Raw genomic sequence first — 22,616 nt, 5'->3', positions numbered from 1 at the left:
TGAAGAAATTAATAAATATCATTTAATTAGATGACACTATGTGTTGCCCCAGTTGGGTGGTAACTGAAAACACTTTTATATACCTTACTAAAAAAAGTTGGAGATTTTAGGCGGTAATAGTTTTCAGGAATACGTGTATCTGAAGAGCTTTTTAGAAACTACTCGTGACTCGGAAGAACGGATGTCTGAAACCCCCGCTGAAGAAGCATGGATTTACATTCACAATAAAACCGAAAGTCCTGAACGCAGATGCCAAGAGCTAAAATTATGAGAGTATTTGATTTCTATTCCTGCACACGACGCCACTGTGGAAAGCGCATTTTCGCTGATGTCGGCCCAGTGGACTGATGAAATAAATCCACTGCTGTCAAGGACTGTGGAATCAATCTTACAGTTGCCAATTTAACTACAAACTGACTTGCATGGAATTTTATGAGTATCTAAAAGAGAAAAAGAAAGACTTTCTGAAAAAGGTGAACAAGTTTCACGTAATTGTGTTCTAAACAAAACGTAATTACATTGAATAACATCCCAGAGTGTTCTGACAAGGTCCCAGATGTACATGGCAACCCTATGTAGAGGTTACTTTTTTATGTGCCGATATCTCATCATGCGCCATTGTATTTTAAGATACCGTACAGCGAATAGAAATTTTTGACGGGTTGTCTACGTTGCATGTAAGTTTTGAAACAAAAACCGCTAAATATGAGACAAAAATTTCGGCAGAATGTAACCAAATAGTCGTCTGCGCGATCTGTTCCTCATGACTCAATCACAGAGGAGGTAACTGCCACTTACTTGAAGCCGTCAAAAATGAAAGGCACTAAAAACTGCGATAACTCCTGTCGAAAAATACCCATTCTGCTGACGTCGACACGATTGGAATCTTTGTACTTGCCGTTTCATGAGGGAATCGATGCGAAAAACCCGAACGACACTGACAGTATTCGGCTTTGTGACGCAAGAAGTTTCTGAGAAAACGAAGTAGCGAAGGTCACTCGCCTCGCACGTTCTTCGGACGTCTCGGGCTACCGACAGCGGCAGTCACGTGACTACAGCGCAGCGGCCGCGGCTCTTGAGGAAGTCAGTTGTTCGCGGTGCGTCGCAGTGATCAAGACGCGCGGGAGCGGAGAAGTGTCGCCTCTCTCAGCAGGTAGGAGCGCCGAGCCAGAACGGCTGTTACTCAACATCTTCCTCGGTTCTGAGCTCAGATTTAAAAGACACGAATTATGAACTGAAATTTCAATGTACTAACTACTGGAAAAGGCGACTAGCGAATTGGTACAACCAGATAGGAAGTGAGGGTTGTCTGCCCATCTTCAGTGTCTCCAGGTGTGGGTGGCTGTATAGACACCCCGCCCCTCCCCCCCCCCCCCTTCTTTGTGTGCGTTGCCCGCCAGACTCGACTTCTTACGTCAGAGGTCTTCAGTTGTAATGCAAATCCTACTCACGGAAATTAAACAACAGGGCGTGTTTGACGTCGAACTTTTTTCAAAGTGTGAACCATTCCAGACAAGGATGTGCTCACGAAGCAGAATGTCCTGTTGAGATAGAGACGCGACTTTGCTCTGATATAGGGGCGAGGACAACTTTTCCGATTCTGAAAAACAGCCGTGTTCCATTTCACTATGGCCTTTTGTGGCGGACAGCTGTGGTAAACTCTTCTTGGGAAATCAGACGAGGGCTGTGTTCGTGTAGCCGGGAGATAGCGAGTGAGAAACTTGTCGCTCTGAAATCAACATTTTAGTGGGCACATATCAGAACAAGAAATCATGAGTGGCAATTTCTTACCTCATCCAACGTGTAAACCACCTTTTCAAACCACAGAAAACTATGTACTGGGTGTATCACAAGGAATAATCCCATTTAAAATAATCATAACTATTATGGTATTTGACATATGTGCATGAACAACTTACTGTTGGAAAGAGTAAACTAGCGAGTTTTACATGGTTCCCGCTAGGTAGCCACAATATCATTTGGAAGTGCGGAAATTTTTAAGTGAAAGGATTACTGAACGATGGCTCTGTCGCACTGGACCAAATCATTCGGCTTACATTATTGGCCTGACTGTCTGTAATTATTTCTTGTGCTGGTTTATAAAAGACTCCATTTACGTTCCCCCGTTACCAACAACAATGAACGAACTAAGGCATCGCGTAACAGCAGGTGTGGAAGCTGTAACTCGAGACGTGCTCGATGCAGTGTGGAAATGATTCGAATACCACATTCACATATGCCGTGCACTACAAGAGAGGCATATTGAACACCCAAGAAAAGGTATAAAAAAACTTTTTGAGTTTCCCATAATCATCAAAAAAACAAAATTCATTGTATATGTTTATTAGTTTCAGAAATACAGACATGGCAAATCAGATGATTATTTTCTATACGCCGTGTATGTCTATATGTGCCTGGAGTGGCGAAGTGGATCTTCCACAGTCAGCCGCTACTGAGCGTCTGACTTCAGACAGTTCGTGCGTTTGAGCGTGTGTGTGTGGGCGTGTGTCCGTTAAATACACGGAGGCAGTAAACAATTGTCAGAATATTTAGACTAAACTGTTCTGCTAAAAAACCGTATTATAGTCTCGCTTGACTATTTTACAATGAAGTAGTTATATTATCGTTGTCATTCATACTTATTACGATTCTTGAAATTTATGGAACCACTTGTCTTAAATTTGTAGAGTCTGAGTTTACGAATTAGTCGCTGCCTGCTCTGTAGCCGGTGCACTGAAGGTCGCATGGAAACTGTCGCTGATACATCGAAATTACTTTTGTAGCTGAAAGCAGTGTCGTTTCTATTTCCAGTCTTGACTAAACGCGATCAATTGTACAGACTCAGACCACCGCACGCTCAGTGTCTACGTCTACTTCTATATCTCTGCTCAACTACGTGAGGTGCATGACAGAAGGTACGTCTCATTGTACCAGTTATTAGGGTTTCTTCTTCTTCCTTTTACGTACGGAGCACGGGAAGAGTGATTGTACGAATGTCTCTGTGCTTGCAGTAATTATTCATCTCATTCTTACGATCCCTGTGCCAACGATACGTAGCGGGTTGTAGTATACACCTATTAGTAATCAATTAAAGCCGGTTCTTGGAACTTTGTTAATAGACTTTCTCGAGATCTCTCACTGCAGCAACAAAAAAGTGTTATTATTTCACCAGTCGCGTTTCGCTTTATTGAGGTAAAGCATCATCAGTTCTTTACATTTTGATTTGCTTTTAGATCGAAAGACAGGTCGTTAAGAATAAGTTGATCTCTGGCATACATCGGGAAATGCCGTCTCGGAGCACATCGTTGCTTTTCTGCGTTAGGCACCGATAATTCTGGTCTAATATTTAGTTGTTCTGCAGCACTATGCATTTCTTACGTTTTTCACAACACACTTTTATGCACACCACTGTATTTTGTTTGTTTTTGTACTTCAAGTACGTGTTATGGTTTGTGTTTTGTAGGGTTGCCAAAATAACCTTTCCACTAGTTTTTCTTTGACCTACATTTTTTTTTTTTTTTAATTAGAAACGCCTCTGATGAAAAAAAATCAAGCATTTTTGTAGCTGAAACGACAGAACAAAAATATTCTCAAGGATTATAAAGCAACTGCAGACACTATGGCCACACAAATGAAGAATTTATCGGGATAGCCGGCCAGAGTGAACGAGGGGTTCTAGGCGCTACAGTCTGGAACCGCGCGACCGCTACGGTCGCAGGTTCAAATCCTGCCTCGGGCATGGATGTGTGTGATGTCCTTAGGTTAGTTAGGTTTAAGTAGTTCTAAGTTCTAGGGGACTGATGACCTCAGAAGTTAAGTCCCATGGTGCTTCGAGCCATTTTATCGGAATAGTTTACGTCTGTCCTCAAGAATCTACCATTTCAGTTCCTTCGGTATCTCTGTAATACCCTCACACAGATTAGACAAACCTGTGACCCTTCTTGCTGCCATTCTCCGTATACGTTCAATATCCCCTGTTAGTTCTATCTCGTACGGATTCCATACAGTTGAGCAATATTATAGGATGATTCGCAGGAGTGATTTGTAAGCGATCTATCTTGTAGACTGATTGCGCTTCCCCAGCAATAAATTGAAGTCTTCCACTGCTTTAAATATTATGAATTCCCTCCAGTATTTACGACTTTAAGAACGATATGGCAAAATTTAGGATTTTTTAAAAATTTTTGGTGATTTGTAAGTGTAAGTGTATAAAGTGCTCAAAAGGATGCACGAAGGAAAATCATTCTTTACAGGTTGAATACTCAGCGATATTTCTTTTCAAACTCTTAATAAATTATTGGTATACTTGTCCTTTTTTGCCACTCATAGAATTTTGATTGCACAAAGTAGCATGTATGGTATGTAACTTTCCTCCTCGTAACGTATAACCGAGTATGTAGTGCTATATCCTCCGCAGTTGTTCTCTTTGGTGGTTACATAATGACTGTTACTGGCGAGCTCCCGCACAGGTGTCTTTGTTTTGTTGTGATGACAAATCTGGAGTGAAGCTCTGTGTAGTGAACAACGTGTGTGGGTTTAACATATTAACAAGCGTTTATCGCACTTACAAATTAACATAGAATGTCCTTAGTTAATACTAAGCGTGCGTCGAGGAAATATTTTCGAAAGATTTTGAAGTAAACAATGAAGCGCTTTCTGGTGCACCAAATGTGTGTGGTGACGGTACCGGGATTAGTGACACTGGTAAGAAACCAAGAATAGTTCAGAAATGTAGGGAGGAATACTCGAAAGCATGGCCCTGTTTACTGCACTCCACCAAATCTAACTGACATATGTTTTGTACATCTACATCAATATTCTACATATCACACGTGTCTGTCAGAGGGTCATCGAACCGCCTTCGCAATGATTCTCTATTATTCCACTCTCGAACAGTGCGCGGAAAAAACGAACACCTATGACATTCCGTGCGAGCTCTGATTTCCCTTATTCTATTATGATGATCGTTTGTACCTAAGTAGGTAGGCGTCAACAAAATATTTTTGCGTTCGGAGAGAGCGTTGGTGATTGAAATTACGTAAGAAGATCCCGCCGCAACGAGAAACGCCTTTCTTTTAAAGATGTCCATCCCAAATTCTGCATCATGTTCGTGACGCTCTCTCCCCTATTTCTCCGTAACATGAAACGTGCTGTCGTTCTTTGAACTATCTCGATGTACGCCATTAATCCTATCTCGTAAGGTTCCCAGACCGCGCAGCAGTACTCCAAAATAAGGCGGACAAGCGTAGTGTAGGCAGTCTCTTTAGAAGATCCGTTGCATCTTCTAAGACGAAGTCGTTCTCTTCCCCGAAACATATCCTGCGTGTTCTTTCCAATTTAAGTTGCCTGTGTAGGAAGGATTTTCCAGTTGCTCATTGTGGAAGAAACGATTACCATAACCACGTGGCTAGCAAAATTCTTTCACACGGACGAGACTTTAACCATTTTTCTAAATCCTCGGAAGACGAAAGTCTGATAACAAACGCAGAGTTGTCATTTACGACATTCCTTGTAGAACACAACAAACGCGCTTCCGCCTCCCCCCTACCCACGCCGCCTGCACTATCTGACACATTACTAATTGTTTTTCTTGAAAGTTGCCATCTCTGCGTACTGTTTACTCTGAAACGAACGAGTGGTTCTCTCTCCCTTTTAGCTATAACAAAAAGAGAGAAACGTGTTAGACATTCTTTTGTTGACGGCTTCTATGTGCTATCAGTTCATTTGCGACTAAGTCACGGAACAAAAGTCTAAGGAAATTATGGATTCGCTCAGAATGGTCCTTTTGTCTAAGAGTAGGTATTACACGTTTAGAGAACAAACGACAGATAAAAATTTTCTTGATGAATTAAATACCACAGTGCGAACTGATTGAAAAATATTTCATCTTAATCACTAGCCTTTGTTACACTAAAAATGACACAAGTGATATCTCAAGAGCCTATACATAGTTTGAGAGGATACGACAACAATAGCGAATCGCCATGAACGCCGTTGGCTGGTGGAAACGAGCAGCAATGCAGAATTACTGACTTTACGAGTGAAATGTATGAAATCATATAGTGGGCCTACTGTACTAGTGCGGTCAGGAAATGAGAACCAACTGCAGTTTCTAATCTGACTGCTCTAATCATTAAAACAAAAAAAACCAACCTTTGGTTATGTCATGTGATACGTAAACACATTTAATTTGTAGCTGGAATAAAAAGTTTGACAGTAGATGTCGTTTCATTTCTGGATATTGTAAGGTAATGGACAGTGACTTACATGGCGTCTTCTATTCGCAGTAAGTCGTATTCAGTTTATCAGTGCAACTAACGAGGTTCTGAAGCGATCCAGAGCAATCGCTAGCCAGTCAGAGAAATCTAACTTTCGCTAAGCGGAGAACAAATGCGGATCCGAAAAGAGGTCTTTTTAATGTTCACGTGAAAAATAAAAGTTTTACTGAAAAACTTCGTTTAGATAAAACAATTATTTTAGAGGCACGGCAGCAAGGACGTAGCGAAAGACCGTTTTTTGCGGCCCGCCACGAATTCCTTTCCTGTGCTAACCTCTTCATCTCAGAGTAGCACTTGCAACCTACGTCCTCAATTATTTGCTTGACGTATTCCAATCTCTGTCTTCCTCTACAGTTTTTGCCCTCTACAGCTCCCTCTAGTACCGTAGAAGTCATTCCCTCATGTCTTAGCAGATGTCCTATCATCCTGTCCCTTCTCCTTATCAGTGTTTTCCACATATTCCTTTCCTCTCCGATTCTGCGTAGAACCTCCTCATTCCTTACCTTATCAGTCCACCTAATTTTCAACATTCGTCTATAGCACTACATCTCAAATGCTTCGATTCTCTTCTGTTCCGGTTTTCCCACAGTCCATGTTTCACTACCATACAATGCTGTACTCCAGACGTACATCCTCAGAAATTTCTTCCTCAAATTAAGGCCGGTATTTGATATTAGTAGACTTCTCTTGGCCAGAAATGCCTTTTTTGCCATAGCGAGTCTGCTTTTGATGTCCTCCTCGCTCCGTCCGTCATTGGTTATTTTACTGCCTAGGTAGCATAATTCCTTAACTTCATTGACTTCGTGACCATCAATCCTGATGTTAAGTTTCTCGCTGTTCTCATTTCTACTACTTCTCATTACCTTCGTCTTTCTCCGATTTACTCTCAAACCATACTGTGTACTCATTAGACTGTTCATTCCGTTCAGCAGATCATTTAATTCTTCTTCACTTTCACTCAGGATAGCAATGTCATCAGCGAATCGTATCATTGATATCCTTTCACCTTGTATTTTAATTCCACTCCTGAACCTTTCTTTTATTTCCATCATTGCTTCCTCGATGTACAGATTGAAGAATAGGGGCGAAAGGCTACAGCCTTGTCTTACACCCTTCTTAATACGAGCACTTCGTTCTTGATCGTCCACTCTTATTATTCCCTCTTGGTTGTTGTACATATTGTATATGACCCGTCTCTCCCTATAGCTTACCCCTACTTTTTTCAGAATCTCGAACAGCTTGCACCATTTTATATTGTCGAACGCTTTTTCCAGGTCGACAAATCCTATGAAAGTGTCTTGATTTTTCTTTAGCCTTGCTTCCATTATTAGCCGTAACGTCAGAATTGCCTCTCTCGTCCCTTTACTTTTCCTAAAGCCAAATTGATCGTCACCTAGCGCATTCTCAATTTTCTTTTCCATTCTTCTGTATATTATTCTTGTAAGCAGCTTCGATGCATGAGCTGTTAAGCTGATTGTGCGATAATTCTCGCACTTGTCAGCTCTTGCCGTCTTCGGAATTGTGTGGATGATGCTTTTCCGAAAGTCAGATGGTATATCGCCAGACTCATATATTCTCCACACCAACGTGAATAGTCGTTTTGTTGCCACTTCCCCAATGATTTTAGAAATTCTGATGAAATGTTATCTATCCCTTCTGCCTTATTTGACCGTAAGTCCTCCAAAGCTCTTTTAAATTCCTATTCTAATACTGGATCCCCTATCTCTTCTAAATCGACTCCTGTTTCTTCTTCTATCACATCAGACAAACCTTCACCCTCATAGAGGCTTTCAATGTATTCTTTCCACCTATCTGCTCTCTCCTCTGCATTTAACAATGGAATTCCCGTTGCACTCTTAATGTTACCACCGTTACTTTTAATGTAACCAAAGGTTGTTTTGACTTTCTTGTATGCTGAATGTGTCCTTCCGGCAATCATATCTTTTTCGATGTCTTCACATTTTTCCTGTAGCCATTTCGTCTTAGTTTCCCTGCACTTCCTATTTATTTCATTCCTCAGCGACTTGTATTTCTGTATTCCTGATTTTCCCGGAACATGTTTGTACTTCCTCCTTTCATCAATCAACTGAAGTATTTCTTCTGTTACCCATAGTTTCTTCGCAGCTACCTTCTTTGTACCTATGTTGTCCTTCCCAACTTCTGTGATGGTCCTTTTTAGGGATGTCCATTCCTCTTCAACTGTACTGCCTACTGCGCTATTACTTATTGCTGTATCTATAGCGTTAGAGAACTTCAAACGTATCTCGTCATTCCTTAGTACTTCCGTATCCCACTTCTTTGCGTATTGATTCTTCCTAATGTCTTGAACTTCAGCCTACCTTCCACCAAAGTGAAATTACTCACAACCTAGTTGCGATATAGCGACACTGAAAAATATTTTTATTTTCAGTCTCATTTCGAGGAACAGATACGCAGTATCAAGATCAACAACGTCATTGATATATTTAAGTTATGGAGATACATTGATACAACTGTCGCTATTGTCCACCTATACTTGAGCCGTGGCAAACAGCGGTACATTGTTGCCCTTACCTCGCTCAGTTGTTGTCTTTCTAATCATTTCAATACTTACTCTTTACTGTCTAAAATGTAAGTGCTGTTGTTTATTGCATTTGTGCTGTATGCTGTTGTGACAGTTTCTAATTATGGATAAGTTTGTGAAAAGAAAATAGAGGAAAACCGAGCGGCCTGGTAAGACAATTGTTTGTATGCACCTAATTACCTATCTATTGCAGTTTAATGTTAGCACATGAGTAGTTATTTGGAGACTGGTAGAACTTTGGTGTTAAAATATTTCAGCATTTCACAAGGCAACAGAGAGTAGTAGGGCAACGAGGACATCAGTGCACTCTGCACTGTTGCCAAATTTATTCAAGATGGCGGCGATAGATGTGGGAACATCGCAGTGATGTCCTGGCAAATTAAAATTTGGCTTCCTTCACCTACCACCCCATCCCCTAATGTCCCCAAGAAGATGGAGGGAAAATATTGGTGGGAAAAAAAGGCCAGTTGTGCTACCTCCACTATCCTATGTCATCCAACCACCACCTCTTCCTTGGAATTCGCGGGAAAAGGACTCAGTCTGTGCTGCGCTGTTGGATAGGATGGCCGTAAGTCCTTATTTTGCATCCAGTGCTCATTTAAACAATTTGTCATATGCAGTAGCTCCATGCAGTGTGCTCACCATGAGGTCTGGAGTCCAACTGACCTAGTACATCATTCTGCCACCGGAGGGTGCTGTTATCCCTCTCATGATGTAATCCAAGATGGAAGTCTGGGGAGAAATTGTGGGAACAGGACTCAGTCTGTGTGCAGCTGCTGGAGAGCAAGGAATGTACTTGATTTTCAGTAGGAAGTGGGAACAATTTATTTATGGACGGATTTCATATGGTTCATTTACTATGCTGATACGAAACACTTACCCTGACATGCTTACGGTCACAATACATAGCCTACAGACCTGCAAACTGCTCGTAAATTACCGAAATAATGCAGTACACTGATGTAACGTACAGACATGCAAACAATTAGTAAATTGTCAAAATAATTAATGCAAAATGCTCTGTAAACACGTTCACTAATGTAAAATGTTGAAATAAAGCATTGTACAGCCTACAGACATGTTCCCAAAATAATGCAGTACACCGATGCACAGACATGTTCACTATGCGTAAAATTGTCAAAAAAATGCATGTATAATGCTCTGCAACAGCCAAAAATAAGGCAACAGTCGAAAATAATGCAGAGAACAAACTCTCATTGCATGTAAAAACACTTTCAAACTGTCAGTAAGAAATTCGACTGCGACACACCAACAAACTGTTCCCCACAGAGGTCCAACGCGCGCACGCCTGTCCCACATGCGAGATGTCTCTCGCCATGTACACGTGTTGACCATTGCTGCTGCACTTGACGTGTAGCCTTCACACCTGCAGGTCCAGCGCAAACCTAATCGCCGAGCGAGATTTTTGTCTAGCGAATCAGCCCTGCAGGTGCAGCTAGGAGGTAGTCAGTGTTATACTGATGCCTCATGTCTGTGTAAATAAAAGCAAAGTCTCCCTCTGGATGCTCTATGGAAATCTTTCAGTATGCTTTCAGAAACTGTTTACAAAAAATATCACATAATAATACAGGAAGCCTTCTTCCTAGCAAATTTACTGGGACAGCCCATTTGTCACATGTTATGCTTCCTGGTAGTCGTAACGTCCTGATTTCAACATATGTCTCAGAAACGGTGCATGTTCACTCTTGTTCTCACTGCTAAAAGCCTTCATCATGTCTGTGCATGCTTGTGGAAACCCCATTAATCATAAAAGCATTCTTTTTATTTGGAAAGAGAGCACTGTATAAGCACAGACGTGAAAATCAGAACAATTCGCAAAAATAATTCGAGGTACTGTCGTACAGAAAATGGCTGGAATTTTCCGTGTCCTACAGCTGCTGGTCTGGAGATGTCCGAATGCCACAATGGCGGATCTGCGACAGCATCCCACCAGAGATGAATGACCTGCTTCAACTTGTCTTTGAACACTTGAACAAAGAAGACATCACGTTACTCTCAGAACTTTGGTTCGAACAAGATGGGGGAAAGGTATCTATACAGTCTGTAGAGACCCCTACACCCCTCACAAAGGATATCTTGTTAATGAATAGAGCATTCTGACTGACTCTGACTGAATTTACTCACCAAACTGCTGCTGCTGCCAGTGTGGGAGCACTGTCCGGCATTTTTTTTTCTGCAGATGACACTTTCAGCAGCAAAACTATTTTGTGCAGATTACCATACTGCACTGACACTTAAACCCTGCAAAAGTAGTCTACATATCGTTAAATATTTAAAGAGACTTCCTCAATCACACTGCTCTGCTACTGTCTAGGAAAGCTTGAATATTTCAGTGTGAAATCAATCTCAAATCTGGCTATATCATCACATACCATATCGCTGTAGTAAACACACAATTCGTATCCTGCGCCATATAAAATCACTACTTCTGTATCCTGAATATAGCTATCGACCACCAGACACTCGCACATGTACCACAAAGACAGATGGCATCAGCACATGCACCGTATATACTCCACGCAGCACTAGATATTTCCTGTGAGGTTGGGCGGTCATCCACCACTGCTGATGGTCACAAGTCATCTGACTTCGCACATACGCTGGCACAATGCATGACAAGAGCACCCTCAGCGGACCGAGGTTACTCTCCGGACTGTTGCACAAAGCTTGGTTCGTTTCCCCTTGGCACAAAGGAGTTACTGTTTCTGACCCAGACCTGTTTACTTTCTACACCCAGCTCCAAACTCTGTGATTACAAGAACATACGTGTTTTCACATGGTTTGCCAGAATATCATACCATTTCCGTGATACTTCTCGATATTAAGCACGTGGCAATATCGCTCGCATAGCAGTATCGCTTGCGCAGTATAATTCCGAAGATAAAGACTGGAAATTGTCTAGAAATCCGAAACTTTAGTGGGGTGCAGCGAGGTGGAATGTGCTACAAACCACTGAGTAACTAGATACATATCTTTTCTGCGTTCTCGTCTGCGAAGGCCTTTACGTGAAAGAAAATGGAGGAAACTGATAATTCCACTCGCGAATAACGATGTGGATGATATAAGAGATTCCAAATTATCCTTATAATTTACAAAGTCAACTAAGGTGTTTTTCATGTCTAGAGAACCAGCAAACATGTCTTCCACCCGTATTTCACCTGCTACATGCACACAACACAAACCACAATCAATGTTCTCTCAACGAAATAAGGGCGGGAAATGTGCAGAAGTGGTCAGCTGGACAATTTACATGGGAGAGAGTAATGCTACAGCAGAAACACACGTCCATATTGAATCTTCTCAAATTTCCATGGAGGACTCACGTGATTACGAAGGCTATCCAACACATACTATTCATCCATCTAGAGGGCGACGCAGTTTGGTCAGCTACGTCCTGTACCCCAACGGGCTGTTCCATTTAGATAGCTCCCTCTGTAAGCCAGAAACGTGAATCGTTTCTGCGACGGGCCACCGCCACTGTGTCACGCACCGCCAGACAGAATCGTCCTAGGAATCCGGCAACATATGTTCCTGATCACTGTACTTGCAATTAAATATTACGATTTCAGCCTCAATCGGACGACATCCGATGATGAGCGAAGTATCGCAAATACCCCTTCCTGACGACTGTGACTCTGGACATAGAAATATCTGTACCATTCTTATGACTTGACATAATTTTCCCTTTGCAGCTATCACAGTATTCCACACCAAATTCATACCTTCCCTCACGACAGGAGGTACCCATTTTTTTGGGACATGACGGTACATACACACTTCATAAGCCTGATGATCAATCCAAATCTATCACGCACCCCCTACTACTAAGTATAATAAGTCGCCTACAAATGAATGCTGATGATACGAAACAATACTGTGCAAAAAACAGTGATAGGATGGCATGTCTCATAAGTTTTTGTTTTGAGCGTACCACTGTGTCTTAGAAAAAGAGGAGTAATCGTCTTACAAGCCGCCAGATGTTAAAAACAGGATCGCAACGACCATGTTACTGTCACAATCGGTCTTGGTTCTAAAGGTGCTCTCAAGTATCGCTATCGATGTCAATGTCAAAAAACTATACAAGCCTTATAAATCGAGGTATGGCATTGCCTCCAAATGAAGTAGTTTTTCCACAAAAATGCCGAGACACTGAATATAGACGGTGATCACCAGAGTGTATATTATCAGACCAACGGTGCAGTTGCACATCGCCGATGGTGTAAGCTCTTAATAAAATCACCGAATTTAGAAGGTTATTCGGCTAAGGAACATGGTATGGAGCCAATATTTGCAACACCTTCGTGCCATCACTGGACATTTCTCCAGTATCTGTAACGCATTCTGTCTCGATACCACGTCAGAGGTTGTGCGATATATCCATTGAGTTATAGGTGATGGTTGATTGGGAATGATCACATACAGTAGATGGTGTGCTGATTAAGGTCGCAAGAAATGTATACAGGCTTTTCAGATCTCTAGTGCTCCGGTAGAAATCCTGTCTGCGATTTGTAATCAAGTCTTTCCATTCAACCATATACCTGCGTTGGAACCTATGAAGAAGGCTTTTAATGCTTACAACCACTAGTCAATCATATTTGTGGCACTCTAATATCTCGAAACGAGTCACCTTTTTCGAACCTGTCAGTTACAGGAGTCCCTATGCATCTTATAACTGCTCCTCAGACTGCCCTGCCATCTCTGCAGCTTTGCTCATGTAACCATTCCAGTTTAAGTCGGAAGTGAGCAGAAGTCAGACAGCTGTATCTACCACATTCTACAACCCTTGTAGAAACAGGCTGAGTTAGTGCCACATGGCAGTGTTTGACCATTCGATGGAAACAGGAACATGTTGTCGTAGCTCCGCCAACTGTGTATGATGTGTAAGGTCAGCACCAAACGAAGCCTGCTCTTGCAGCTCGAAGTAGTATAAAAATAATACGAACAGTTATGGTGATGTTTCTTATCGGGAAAATGAGGACGACTCATTACCGGGGTACTGCAGTCCAAAGCAGACCCACATCCCTCGGGGTCCATTCACATCTATGACTCCAACGTTCTATCATTATTATTCTCTACCATTCATCAGAGAAAAATTAAGAACTATAAATGCTCCGCTAACTTCACCTGATACAGAACTCAGTAAGATTCTTAACGCATCTCTCTCTTCCGATATTTCAAAACAAATACCGTATCCATACCGGCATCATGCATATGTGGCATTAAACATTCAGGTATTGATCCATTGCACGGACCAGTGTAAAGTGTCAACTGTAGGAGGATGAGGACCATATCCGACAGACTATCATTCGCAAGAGAGGCTCCCTGTGACCCTGTTGTTTGAAACATTGCTTTTTTCTGCTCTAACATGCTTTGTACACTGCCATACATTCTGTTTTTCCCACTATGACTTCGAGGTCTGTGTCAGGTTCAAAATTCGATTTCGATGCCTCTCACAGGAAACTAGACATCGCACAGTGTACATCATTTGTTGCTGCTGCTACGACAAAACACACACACACACACACACACACACACACACACACACACACTGGATAACTGTAATGAAAGACAGTCATAACATATCGAAACATGAAGAGCATTTCCAAACTGCTGTCCAAAGGTGACTGACAGACTACATTTAAACTCATCTATCACAGTGACAGGATGGTTGATGGCTCTGTGTTCCATTTCCATTGGTTCCTCCTATCGCAGTCATGTATGCGATCACTGTTTCCGTGCTAGCCGTCACCAGAAGGTGTAGCCCCTCCAGCAAGACTCTTTTTCCATCTCACACAAGCGATGTCAGTCAATCATTATGTGGTAAACAACAGCGTACCAGTGGATGGATGGGATGGAAAAGACACCGTCAGTGTACTGTAATAATAAGCATCACAATTGATAGTGTGAACAATTTAGCAATTTTACGATAATTTCAACACCGACCAATGACACAGCAGCATGCATTCCAATTTCAGTATCATCGATAATCCATCCCTCCTCTACTTTGCGAGTACCATTGCGAATGTAGATAGGTGACTGTGCAGTATGTCCATGCATTGTTAATTGTCGAATATGTACATGAAAGTATACCAGACAGCGATCTACATATTTCTAGCACTTCGTGAGTAGTGTGTAATTTACAATCTTTCTGTAGGGCATTATTGCGCTCTTAGGATAATGTTAGAGACTGCAAGATCCTCTCTCGCTGTCTTTGAACAACCCGCCCTGCAGCACTGTACTAATTTAATCTGGAACTGACCAGATGTAGACCGCTACATTCCACGTCTCATGCGAGAATGGAGGGTACCAAGTCCGTAACTGCTGTTGCCCACCCTTCCAAATGCGCAAGGCTTCTCTAGATACACACATGTCGAGGAGGTCAGCAGCCCTTATCAGTGTTTAGTAGTAGATATGAAAGTGTTGTGATGTAATAGCAGTCGGTTAAGAAGAAGAGGAAACAAGCGGTTTTTATGCATGTTGGAGCTCCAGACGGACGGAGTTCAAAGCATTTTATGTAAACCAACTACGCTATCAATATTAAAGTATTGTTCTAGTGTCTGAGATCAGTACCAGGAGGGTGTTGGTAAGACAGAACATAAACATACGCATTCCTAAGGCTACACGGTTCTGCACTTAAACAGACTGTAATGATAGATCGCTTTTGTTTCCAACCTATGAGTCATGTGGAAGGCAGCGCTGTTAACATTCCAATGCAAGACATATATTTCCCTCCTTCCTGTAGGTTTCTCTACGATAAACCACGGTAACAAACTATAAAATGAAAAAAAAATACTTCCTTAAAATATCGATTCTGTGTGATACGTGCACAACATAGCTTTCCAGAGATGTACAGCGCCCACTGTTCACATCCAATTGCGGTTCAGAAATTATACTATGCTCTCATCAGTCCTATATAAAAATGATCGTTAGTAACGGAGAATACCTCTTACAAGCAAACAGATAAACGTATAGCAGCGGCCTCCGACATGTGAAATTACACGTCATGCCACCACTAACTCTATAAACAGGGCATCTGTCAAGCAGAAGAATACACGGGGCTTACAGTACCTCACTAACATCTGCCGCTAACTTAAAATCACCGTAGTTATGAAACTGAAGAGTTGATTTTACACCCAAGATGCTACAGGGGAATGGAGTACGTCGCATAAATGTTCGTTCGTTAAGAGGAAATAGGTTGGTCACTTTTCAAGACACATGAGATGCAAGTCCTTTGATGACTGAGAGGTTTGCTGTTGACAATCGCAGATAGACAGTGCTCTACGCCATGCACACAAGACGTGGTTGTATGTGGGTCGAACGCAGACTGTCACATTATTTACTTTTATTGTATTAGTTTTATTTCCTATCAGCCCAATTCTCTGACAGCCGAGCCGCACTGTATCAACGGCCTCGTCCCCGGACAATACATGGCTATGTGACCTTTGTGTGTATGTGTGTTTGTGCGTATGATTGTATGAATGTGTGTGTGTGCTTCGCTTCCTTTCTCAAAAAGTCTCATTTCGTCGTACATGCCCCCTGCTAGGCGTGTGATAAAATCTATCCGCTTCACAGTACAGCCATTCCTTGATTTTTGGTGTGAATAATCCACTCGATATTCATCCTCTGGATCTGCAGGCTGCAGTCTGGAACCGCGAGACCGCTACGGTCGCAGGTTCGAATCCTGCCTCGGGCATGGATGTGTGTGATGTCCTTAGGTTGGTTAGATTTAACTAGTTCTAAGTTCTAGGGGACTAATGACCTCAGCAGTTGAGTCCCATAGTGCTCAGAGCCATTTGAACCATTTTTTTTGATCTGCAGCTCTTGTTGTTCTTTCCGTGATTGCAGATAAATTATAGGACATAGGTTTACAGATGACAAGCAATCAGTGCAGAACATCATACAGATAGTCTTCCAAAGCCATATAATGTAAAAACGAATCAAAATTTTTCGTTAGTCGTCACTTTGTTAGATCTGTTACTACCTAAAGTATGTTCGCTTCTTACACTTTTCAATAAACAAAACCCACTCATGGTGTCACAGAGGTGATGTTTGCGTGAAAAAAACAGTGTTTTTGCATAAAAGGTAGACGGTGTATCCTATAATCCATTCAACAGGCACGATGATGTACATAATTACAATGCCAGAAGCAAAAAAGAAGAAAAGCATTCATTACGCCCCGTGAAGGTTGTCTGTAGCACAAACAGTGGTTCAAAATACTGAAACCAAAAGTTTTGCTCACTTACCCAGTGATATAAAATGCCTGATACACAGCAGAGTAAAATCTGATACTAAAGCCGCGGTCCGTTAGTATACGTCGGACCCGCGTGTCGCCACTATCAGTGATTGCAGGCCGAGCGCCGCCACACGGCAGGTCTAGAGAGACTTCCTAGAACTCGCCCCCAGTTGCACAGCCGACTTTGCTAGCGATGGTTCACTGACTAAATACGCTCTCATTTGCCGAGACGATAGTTTAGCATAGCCTTCAGCTACATCATTTGCTACAACCTAGCAAGGCGCCATATTCAGTTACTATTGATATTGCTATTGTGAATCATGTACCGTCAAGAGCGACGTTCATCATGAATGGGTTAAAGTTAAGTATTCCACCAGCTACGTCCGTTTTTGGGAAGTCTAATACCTTGTCATGCTCCAGACGTCAAGTCAGTATATTGCTTCCCTCCTTACGCTCGGCTGCGTGAGCTAAAACGCGTGCATTTCGGCCTCCTCTAGTAACACGATGTTGGAACTTCTGCCAACAACAACAGATAGAAGATTTTACAGTTGACCATCACAAACCGTGGAACTTAATGATTCAATAAAGTGGATATCATCACTTCGCAAGTTTTCACGGTTAAGTTTGCTTACCACACTATTTCTGCATTGGAAGGAGATTTTTTGAGTTTCACTTTCATATTCTACACATATGGCGTAGTTAGAAGATACCGTAAACTGGATGTACTCCATTCGCGAGTTTTCACTGTTACGTTTGTTTACAGATCTGTTACTGCTTTTGAGATGGTGTTTTTCATTTTCGAATTTTTCACAATTACTGTATTCATGTCTCATCAGCGCACTATTTACTTCTTTCAGTAGTGCTATTTCTGATTTTAGATTGTCTATTTCAGTTTTCAGAGATTTAATAACTCGTTCTTTTGTGTTCACTGATGTCTCTAACGTTACGTTTTTCGTATGTAAACACTCCAAACATGAACATTGAAAATCGTCGCTGATGAATTTTAAACACGTTTTCGCACACTTTTAGTGTAGCCAGTAGTTGAACATCACACACCTGATTCATTTTATACCATGTTTTTGACATTTTTTTACATTCTGAAGTATTTAACTTATTAGTTTTAAAGAGCATTGTGTCACTGCACTTTTCTACTGCCGCCATCTTGATAGCGTAACACTGAAAACAGTACTGCTACTATGCCTCAGGAAGAGCTGCTGTACATGTCTTGCAGCTAAAATAATTGACCATAGCACAGTATCGATACGAATGCATTTTCTGTGACGTTCATTAAAGGGGTCAATCCTGTGTTGATCCTACACCTCACAGTATGGTTTCATATATTGGATCTAATGGCAGCATAATGACCTGATCTCTTTAAGTATGTCCATATGAGAACTGGAATCAGTGACCATAACGCGGTTGTGGCAACAATGGTTACCCAACTAGAAAGAACAAGTAAAAGAAGGAGAAAGATCTACGCGTTCAGTAAACTAGACAAAAAATCGGAAGTGTCATATTTCACTGAGAAACGTGAAACTTTCGGCACAGGACAGGAGCACGTAGCACAATTCTGGCTTAGAATAGTTGATAGATATGTACCCAATACAACAGTCTGTAATGGTAGGGAGCCTTCATGGAATAAAGTCACTATAAAGAATCTTCTTATGAAACAGAGATTACTGCATATTAGACGAAAAACAAAGCGTAAGGCTGTTGATAGAGAGATGATGAATGAAACTCGTTTGGCTGTCAAGAGCAGTGCGTGATGCATTTAATGACTACTGTAGCAGAAATTGTCAAGTGAACTTTCACAGAACCCAAAGAAATTCTGGTCACAGGTAAAGGCTGTTAGTGGCAGCAAAGTCAGTGTCCAGTCCCTAGTGCATGAGAAAGGAACTGTAACTGAGGGTAGCAAAGCAAAGGTTGAAATGCTTAAATAGATTTTCAAATGTTTATTACAAAGGAGAACGGAGGAAAATTCCCCCAATTTAATCGTCGTACCACGGAAAAGATGAATGAAATTAGTATTGGTGTCAGTTCTGTTGAGAAACAGCTGAAAACGTTAAAACTGAGCAAAGTTGCAGGCCCTGATGGAATGCCTGTCACATGTTATACCGAATTTATGGCTGAGTTAGTCCCTCTTCTAACTACAGTGTATCATAGATCCCTCGAACAAAAAAGCGTGGCTAGTTCTTGGAAAAATGCATGGGTGACACGAGCTCAAACATAATCAGGTATCTTGAACATAATGAACTTCCAGATGCCAACCAACATGGATTTCGTAAACATCAATCATGTGAAACCCAACTCGCACTTTTCTCACATGACGTACTGAAAGCTTTGTTTTGGATCAAGGCAATCAGGTAGATGCAATATTTCTTGATTTCCGAAAAGCATTTGAGTCAGCACCGCACCTACGCTTGTTGTCAAAAGTACGATCATATGGGGTATGAAGTGAGATTTGTGACTGGATTGAGGACGTTTTGGTAGGGAGGACACAGCATGTTGTCTTGGATGGTGAGTCATTGTCTGATGTAGAAGTAACTTTGGGTGTGCCCGAGGGAAGTGCGTTGGGACCCTTGCTGTTCATGTTGTATATTAATGACCTTGCAGACAATATTAATAGAGAATGAGGCTTCTGGCAGTTTTACAGCTTTCTGTAATGAAATACTATCCGACAGAAGGTGCATAAATATTCAGTCAGATCTTGATAAGATTTGAACGTAGTGCAGAAATTGGTAGTTTGCTCTTAACGTTCAGAAATGTAAAATTGTGCAGTTCACAAAACGAAAAAATGTAATGCCATGTGACTACAATGTCAAAGAGTCATTATTGGAATCGGCCAATTCATACAAATACCTGGGTGTAACACTTTGTAGGGATATTAAATGGAATGATCACGTAGGGTCAGTCGTGGGTAGAGCAGGTGGTAGACTTCAATTTATTGGAAGAATACTGGGGAAGCGCAGTCAGTGTACAAAGGCGATTTGTTAGATACCACTCGTGCAACCGGTTTTAGAATATTGCTCAAGCGTATCACAGAGATACTGAAGAAACTGAAATGGCAGTCTCCTGACGACAGAGGCAAACAATCCCGAGAAAGTCTATTAACAAAGTTTCAAAAACTGGCTTGAAATCATCAGTCTTGGAATACAACCCCGGATATATCGGTTACCTAGGGATCGTGAGGATAAGATTAGAATAATTACTGAACGCATTCAAACTATCATTCTTTCCGCACACCATACGTGAGTGCAACAAGAAGAAATCCCAGTAACTGGCACAATGGAATGTATGCTCTGCCATGCGCCTCGTGATGGTTTGCAGACTGTAGATGTAGGTGTCTTATTCGTAATATCCTTGGAAAGTGAGTGCAACTGTCAGAAGTGTAAAGTATTTGTAAATAAATGTCGTACAAACAGCAACGTATGTTGTACATCGTAGAGGTATTTAAAATCAAAGACTGTATAACCATATTATCACAGATAAATAGTAACTCATTTATGATGACACATGGGTTAGAAGTCTACTTGTAATCAGTCAGTGTTAAGATTTCAAAATTGTAGCCACTAACTTGTGTCTTTTGTTTTGTTTTATAAATGAATAGTCCGCCTCCGTAGGCGAGTAGTCGTCGCGACTTCCCGGTGAAAGGGCTGGACCCTGGTGGACTCGGCCCTCAGCCTCGTGATGCCTTTTGCTTTATAAATTAATTTTGTTGCCCTAGTCTCAAGCTGACTGCAAATAATCATTTAGAAAGAAGTTATTGCTCACTTAAGAAAATTGAAGAATTTTAATGAAGTGATACTTTAATAAAATTTAATACTGGATTGAGGAACTTGGGGTGTTTAGCTGTGGTGAAGGGTATCTGACTTAGTTTCTGGCAAGTCATAAATTCAAATACAAGGTTGCTGAAGGAAAAGGATAGTATTGTCAAACGAGGTCTGAGTCCGAGTAACTTTATAAGCTATTCCAACCAACGTTAAGATTCTGTGCTCTGCGATAGTTAACCGTATGTTAGAATTCTGACCTGTGTTTTGCTTCCAAAGAAGCAATACATTATATTAGAAATTTGATTCGTTTGGCAGTAAGTGGAATTGTATTGCCAAATAAAACCCACAACGCCTTCAAAAATCACACATGAGATTTTTCATATTCTTTTACTCGCTACTCGCCCGCACACTTTTAGTTCTACAGAAAAGATGCACAGCACGTTTCTGTACCAAATTTAATGTACTTTAACTTTGTGCTGGAGTACGTTCTTGCTAGAGAGCACGGTTTTTGAGTTATTCAAGAAAGACGTGTTTGAAGATCACTTGTATTAAGTTTTCTGGAATAATTCGAGAACAACGGCCTCTAGCGAAAACGTATCCCCTTACAAAATTTACCCGCATTAACCATTAACTCACGAGGTGTAGTCTCTGAGACCACGCCAGAGTTTCATTTTCCAAGTCGCTCTCGTAGGTCAGTTATGGCGGAAGGGTTTCATACACCAGCTACACTCCTTTAATCACCAACCCTACAAATTATTACTGTTAGTTGCGTTACTGCCTTATTTGATTGTTGTTGACATATGTTGTTGACATGTGTTGGGGGATCTCCCAGACCGCGTCTCGTGAATTACGCATCTGTTTTGCCAGTTTAGTACAAAATGTGTTCGCAATAATGTGACAATGTTACGCACTCGGGGTTCGATTAAAAATTTTAGTCGGTGTATCGAGAATGATGTCAATGACAGAACAAGAAGTAGACCAAGAAAACAACGATTTTTCAATATCCAGATTGGAATTCTGCCACCGAACAAGAGGACCATTCAGAGGAAGAACTTGAGGACAATGGTGATGAACTTCTTTCTGTTTCTCTAGTAAGATACTTGCAGTGTTAGTTAAAATTAAATGAGTTCTGAGTGGTGGTAAAGAACGTAAAATACAGTTCTCTGACAGTTCGTTTGTGTGTACTATTGAAAACACTTCACAAAAATATGTGATTTTTGCGTGGTGTCAAAATAAAAACTACTGGCTTTATTTCTGCGTCCGAACAGGACTTGGAAGGTCCAAGGGTACCGACTGGCCGCCGTGTCTACCCGTGTCTTCCAAAGACCACAGGCGTCACTGGATGAGGATATGGAGGGGCCTGTATGTGGTCAGCACACTGCACTTCCGGCCGTCTGTCAGTTTACGAGACCGGAGCCGCTACTTCTCAGTCAAGTAGCTCCTCACATTGGCTCACAAGGTCTGAGAGCACCCCGCTTGCCAACAGCGCTCGGCAGACCTGATGGTCACCCATCCAAGTGCTAGCCCAACCCGACAGCGCTTCACTTCGGTGATCTGAAGGGAACCGATTCTGGCTTTATCTAGTGCAATAAAATCAACGAGGAATATTTAAACAACACTTACATAGTTGTAACCATATATGTTATACAGCAAAAATTAAATTTTCAAATGGTTTACAGCTTAAAACTTGGTTTAAAGCCGCGCGGGGTAGCCGCGCGGTCTTAAGGGTATTGTCAAGGTCCGTGCGGCTC

The 22,616-nt window shown here is 41.6% G+C and overlaps 1 protein-coding gene across 1 annotated transcript in view; it reads left to right on the top strand.

The window, feature by feature from the left end:
- The first annotated feature begins 1,031 nt into the window (after nucleotides 1–1,031).
- LOC124550933 overlaps nucleotides 1,032–22,616 on the top strand; it is a 181,014-nt gene continuing 159,429 nt past the window's right edge. The window contains exon 1 of the mRNA XM_047125733.1: nucleotides 1,032–1,153. The gene's annotated coding sequence lies outside the window, so the exon portion shown is untranslated. The remainder of the gene's footprint in view (nucleotides 1,154–22,616) is intronic.

The sequence above is a fragment of the Schistocerca americana genome, chromosome 9 (assembly GCF_021461395.2).
Source record: "Schistocerca americana isolate TAMUIC-IGC-003095 chromosome 9, iqSchAmer2.1, whole genome shotgun sequence".
NCBI lineage: Eukaryota > Metazoa > Arthropoda > Insecta > Orthoptera > Acrididae > Schistocerca > Schistocerca americana.
This window is presented reverse-complemented; position numbering and strand designations above follow the sequence as displayed.